The 6,315-nt window shown below is 43.1% G+C and overlaps 2 non-coding genes across 2 annotated transcripts; both read right to left on the bottom strand.

The window, feature by feature from the left end:
* Positions 1–757: 757 nt before the first annotated feature.
* Positions 758–864, bottom strand: LOC112084931. Its single transcript, XR_002898584.1, has one exon. It is a non-coding gene; the product is annotated as a small nucleolar RNA R71 (small nucleolar RNA).
* A 4,985-nt stretch (positions 865–5,849) lies between these two features.
* On the bottom strand, positions 5,850–5,956 carry LOC112084713. Its single transcript, XR_002898374.1, has one exon. It is a non-coding gene; the product is annotated as a small nucleolar RNA R71 (small nucleolar RNA).
* Between the last annotated feature and the right edge of the window lie 359 nt (positions 5,957–6,315).

The raw sequence follows: 6,315 nt of genomic DNA, 5'->3' as shown, positions 1-6,315 counted from the left end.
GCTTAGTTATCAATTGGCGCCGTTGCCATATTGTGTGGGCATTGTTAGCATTTGTTTCTGATATAGTTTTTGGGATCAAGTTTCTTTTGTTTTACTGATCACCTTTCAAGTTCTGTCTTTGTTTTCAGGTGTATGATCACAAGAAGCCAAGCAAGAAGACAAAGAGAAAGAGCTGTTCACTTGGAAAGGTTAAGAATGGATCAGCAAGTTGGGAATGGGCATCAGGCTCAAGAAGCTGATCACGGTCAAAGAGCTGGTAATGGGATTGAAATTCAGGTTCTACAAGCTCCGGTTCATCAGGGACAAGCTCAGGGTAACCAGCACCAAGACCGACCTCAAGTTAACCAGCCACAACCCTTCCCCAACCCATCCATACGTCATCAGCCTCTACCAGTCTTTGTTGGTGAGAATGATCGAGCTTATGCACACCAGTATGGAGCAGGAATCAGGCCACCTCCTGTCCAAAACAAAAACTTTGAGGTGAAGGCCTCTTTGATCAATATGGTTCAGAATCAGAAGTTCCATGGCTTACCTATGGAGGATCCCTTGGAGCATCTGGATCAGTTTGACAGAGTTTGTGATCTCACTAAGATCAATGGGGGTATCTGAAGACAGCTTCAAACTGAGATTGTTCCCATTCAGCCTTGGAGATAAGGCACATCATTGGGAAAAGAACCTCCCAAGAGGATCCATCCACACATGGGAGCAATGCAAGATTGCCTTTCTATCCAAGTTCTTCTCAAGCTCAAGGAATGCAAAGCTAAGGAACCATATTTCCAGCTTCACTCAACATTCTAATGAGACCTTTAGAGAAGCTTTGGACATGTTTAGAAGCTACACAAATAAGTGTCCACATCATGGATTTTCAGAAGCCTCTCTCCTTAGCACTTTGTATAGAGGAGCTGTTCCTAAGATCAGGATTCAGTTGAACACAGCATCAAATGGAAATTTCTTGGCAAAAGAAATCAATGCAGCTATGGAACTTGTTGAGAACTTAGCCATGAGCCAAGACACTTATGGGGAAGATGATGATAGAAGCTATAGAGGAGAATATTCTGGTAGACACCAAGGGCTGGAAGAGAAGATCAAAGTGCTGAATATCAAGCTTGACAAAGCCCTAGCTGCCACTCAAAAGCCTATAAACTATGTGAGTGAGGAAAAGAGATGCTTCACAAATACAAATGAAGAGGTTCTCACTCAAGAGGAGTTGCACTTCATTGGAAATCAAAACAAGTTCAATGGTTACAACAACTTCAATAAACACCAGAACTTATCCTATAGGAGCAACAATGTGGCCAACCCCCAAGACCAAATATACCCTCCTCAAAGCTTTGTTCAACAGAATCAGTACCAAGGTAACTCCCAAGGTCAACAGGGTTTTCAGCAACCAGCGGTTCAGAATCAAGGGAATAGCTTAACAAATCAAGTCAGCCTACAACAAAGGCCACCACCTCCTTGTTTTGCCCCACCACCTGTTCAACAAAGTCCTGATTTCAATGTTGTTCTCTAACAGCTCTTAATAGGACAACAAAAGATGGTATCCGACCTGGAGACACTAGGAGCTGAAATAAAGGCTATTTAAAAGAACAAGGGCAACTGCACTTTTGAACCACAAGTCTCTCTTCCTGGTAAAGCTCTTCAAAACTTAAAAGATTACTGCAATGCCATCTACTGCAATGATGACCATTCAGCTGCTGTGCAAGAAATAGAAGACCTTCTCTATGGTCAAGTCTCTAGTGAACCTGCACGAACTCATGTGGATGAGAATGCCATTATAGAGGGTTTCATGGGCTTCTTACATGAACTCAATGAGGACATTGAGAATGAAAGTGTGGGGGCAGCCGGTTCAGTTTTTTCTGTTCAGCAAGGGAATGCTTCAAGGTCTATTGCAACAACAGAGCTGCCACCTGGTCAAGCAAAGCCAACAGATAGTGCCTCCACCTCTGAATCAACTCAGATGAAGCCCACCTCCCTCCCAAAGCTAGGCAACCCAGGGAAGTTCACCATCTCTTGCACTCTTGGCAACTTTAAAGTGGAGAATGCTTTGTGTGACTCAGGGTCAAGTGTTAGCATAATGTCTAAGGACATGATGGAGAAGCTAAAGTTCAAGTCTATAATGTCCTACCCTTCTTCTATCACCTTTGGAGATTCCTACTTCAAGAAACCATATGGGTTTTTGGAAAACTATCCACTACAGGTTGGTGAATGCATAATTCCCACTGATTTTGTGATCATGAAGATGAAAAAGACCAAAGAGCTCCCCCTATTGCTTGGAACTTCATTTCTCAACACCACTGGTGCAATGATTGACTTTGATACTCAAAGAGTGGTGCTTTCAAAGGTGGATAAGGATATCTTTTACCTTGTTACACCTCCTTTGGCTGAATTTTGTGGATAAGTTGTTCAAGAGATAGAACCCCCTAAGGTACTTGAGATGAAGTATGTGGGCACTGCTGGAATTCTAGATGGATCCCAATCTTTTTCAGTTTTGGAAAAGGAGAGAGACTCTCACCCCAATAGTATGAGAATGGAGGGTCATTGATCAGAGAAGAAGACATCTTGCTCTCATGGTCTCCTACACTTAGTGATCTGATATGTTCATAATTTGCATCATTTAGGTTGCATAATTCATTCTAAATCATGTTTTATTCCATGCATTTTAGGTCCTTAGGGTTTGTTTTAGAACTTAGGAGATGCATTAGGTCCCAATGAGTCTTTGCATGTTTTGAGTGTTCATCAGGTGCATTTGGAGCTGAAAAGATGAATCCAGGAGGTGGAATGGTGATCAAAGCTTGAAAAGTGGCAAAAATTGGGTCTATGGAGGTTATTGACCATTCTCGCTGGCCAGGAAGGTTTATCGGCCATTTTCACGTACCGGGTGGACTTTGTCGACCAAAACACGTACCGCGAGTGAAGTGTATCGGCCAAAATCTCCGGGTGCAAACATGTCTCAGAAATCGCCTGTCCGGGGAACCTTCCGATCCGATTCTGATGGCGGGTGCTTCATAGAAGTTGGAAAGCATTGGATCACGGTCTCATATCAAGTGGAATCGTGGAATTCGGACGCGTGAGCAGAGAGTTAAGCTCGTCGGAAGGAACCCCTGTCTCGCAGGTATTCCGGACCGAGCAGATCAGTTCTGAAGGATGCGAAAGACGGTGCACTTCCAGGCCGATTCAGTTTCCGGAGCCTTCATGAGAATCAGATACATTTGAGTCTTCTTTCCAGAACGTCCAAGAGCATTCAATTCGGATCTATGAGCAGGAAGATACGGTCTCCGGAATGGACACATGTCTAGACGCCTCTCTCTGGTCGTGTACATGCACTGCAAAGATGTGCCCTCCAGGAAGCCTTACACTTCCTAAGCACCGAAGCTTCCTTCACCAAAGTTGGAGATAAATGAGTCCTCTGTCTTCTGCAACCGAAATAATTCAATTCGGACAAGTCTCATAGGAGTTACACTCTCCGGAATGCGAAGTGGTCTAAGCTGCTCTGGATGCTGCGAGATGGTCTTGCGACTTGGTTAACCCGCAGGCCTGAAGATGAACGCCTGAATGCTGATGCTGCGAGTTGAAATGTGCGGGTAAACTATCACTGGAAGAGGTCTGAAGCTCCCGAGCAAGAGAAATGCTAAGTCCACAATCGTGCGACTTAGGCATGCGAGTTAGCCGCGCCTGGAACTATGCCGCACGATCACTCGCAAATCACTCCGACTTGAGCCTGCGACCTAGGTGCAATAGAGACCAACCCGCACAGTTTGTACATTCCCCAGAAACCGCCTTAGCCCTGCGAGTTGGAGAGGAAGGAGACCAAGCCGCAGCAACACTCGCAAAACACTCCTACTTAGGCGTGCGGCTAAGACAAGGCGATTCAGGCTTCACAAGACAAGTCTTCATCTACTGCGACTTAGGTGTGCTACCTGGGACATACTGGAACAACCCGCAGTAATTCCCACTTTATCCATTAAAGCCGGATCAGGACCCGGTTTGTTCCGGGCTGACCCGGTTCGTTTTTAAGGAAGTATAAATACTTTTTAGGGTTTATTGGGAGAGAACTAAGTTTTATTCCCTTTGTCTCTTGCCTCTTTTGTGAAAGACTCCATTAAGAAGAGAAATATCTATATTTGAGTGTTTAATCAAGAAAGTTTTAAGAGATCTGGGTGTTTAAAGCTGTTTTCTTTTGAATCTATCATCTCCATCTCCATTTCTCATCATTAATCATGCTAATCTTCTCAACTTGCAAAGGTTTAAGAGAGATTAGTATGATTAGTGAGTAGTCACCTTAATGAGGTTCTAGATGTGTAGGTTAGGGTGCTAAAGTGTTAGATTAGGAGTGCTTAGGGCTAGATTCATTGATTCATCTCTCTAAACAGCTGTTCTCTATGCTAGATCCTTGATAATCACTTGAGATCTAGATTCTGGGAATTTCATGCACCAAAAGTGTTTGATGAAATTCCTGAAAGAGCTGTATTAGAGGTTTAAGCATTTTTCTGCATGATGATGTATTGTTATTTGCTTGAATGATCATTAAGAGCTGTTTATTAATGCATATTGATTCATTGTTTCACAAATGGGAATTTGGTTTGAAAATGGATTAGTATAGGGGTTAATACCTTCATGAAAGGATTAACCTAGATTTGAGTTCTTAATCATTTGAATCATGTCTCATCATTGTCATTAGCATTTCTAGTTTAGCACCAAAGCACCCTAACCAACTATCATGTCTAGAATCTCATGCCTCCATCATATCATATTCACATCATTTGTCATTGCTTAGTTCTTGATTAGTCATTGTCATTAATCTTTAAACCTGTTTATGTTTGTAGTTGTAGTTGTTTAATCAAAACCCACTCTTGTTTGCTTGAATTAAGAACTTGATCATATAGCTTAGTGTCTATCACCACATTCTTGGATTGATTAACCTCTTTGTGCTACTTTGACAAGGGGATTGATAGCCCTGAGACCCAAAAAAGTCTTGTCTATCAATTGGCGCCGTTGCCAAATTGTGGTTGCTTAGCATTAAGCTCTGATCTGTTCTTGAGATCAAGTGCTTACTTTCTTGTTATTACTGATTACTTTCAAGTTCTGTTTGTGATTTCAGGTGTATGAACACCAGGTCTAGATCAAGAAGCTGTGGTCCACCTTTCTCTCTCAACGACAACATCAACCTTTTGGTACCAAGGAGGAGAAGGGACAGACGTGGTAGACAGATTGATCAGGCTGACATGGAAGAACAAAGAGACCACGTTGTGGATATAGAACAACCGGTTCAGGAGCAGGCTCAGGGTAATGGAGCTGGTAATGGAGTTGGTCAAGGGTTTCATCAGGGTAATGTTCATCAGGAACAGGTGTACCAACAAGCTTATGTCCACCAGGGACAAGCTCAAGCTCATCAACAGAGGCATCAGGCCAATGTTCAGCAAAGACAACAAGTGCACCACCAACCCCACCCTTTCCAACAACAGCAAAGGAGATATGAGCAACCCCAAGTCTATGTTGGAGAGAATGACAGGGCAAATGCTCATCAGTATGGAGCTGGTATTCAGGCACCACCTGTGCAAAACAACAACTTTGAAGTGAAGGCATCTTTGCTGAATATGGTCCAGAACTCAAAGTTCCATGGGTTAGCAATGGAAGATCCCTTGGAACACTTGGACCAGTTTGATAAGGTGTGTGATCTGACCAAGATTAATGGAGTTTCAGAAGACAGCTTCAAGCTAAGACTATTCCCATTAAGTCTTGGTGACAAAGCTCATCAATGGGAGAAGAATCTTCCAAGAGGCTCCATTCAAACCTGGGAGCAATGCAAGCAAGCCTTCTTATCTAAGTTCTTCTCAACCTCAAGAACTGCAAAACTGAGGAACCAAATCTCTAGCTTCACTCAGCACAGCAATGAAAGTTTTGGTGAAGCATATGAGAGATTCAGGAGCTACACAAACCAATGCCCACACCATGGGTTTAGTGAGGCTTCTCTTCTCAGCACACTTTATAGGGGAGCTCTTCCCAAGATTAGAAACCAGCTGGATACTGCTTCCAATGGGAACTTTCTGGGTAAAGAACTTCATGCTGCTTTAGAGCTAGTGGAGAACTTAGCATTGAGCAATGATACTTATGGTGAAGACTATGACAGATCAAATAGGTCTGAAGGTTCAAGCTCAGAACAGAGGCTCAACAGAGAAGTTATAAGGAGTTGAGGAGTGAATTGGACAAGCTGAAATTCACCACTCAGAAGCCAATGCATTTTGTTGGAGAGTATGAGGAACCATCTCAGATCTTTGAGAACATAAGTGAAGAGGGTCTTACCCAAGAGGAGCTTAA

This window comes from Eutrema salsugineum, unplaced genomic scaffold (assembly GCF_000478725.1).
Source record: "Eutrema salsugineum unplaced genomic scaffold, Eutsalg1_0 scaffold_4, whole genome shotgun sequence".
NCBI classification, from domain to species: Eukaryota; Viridiplantae; Streptophyta; class Magnoliopsida; order Brassicales; family Brassicaceae; genus Eutrema; species Eutrema salsugineum.
Note: the sequence above shows the minus strand (reverse complement) of the source record. Positions and strands in the feature narration are given on the sequence as shown.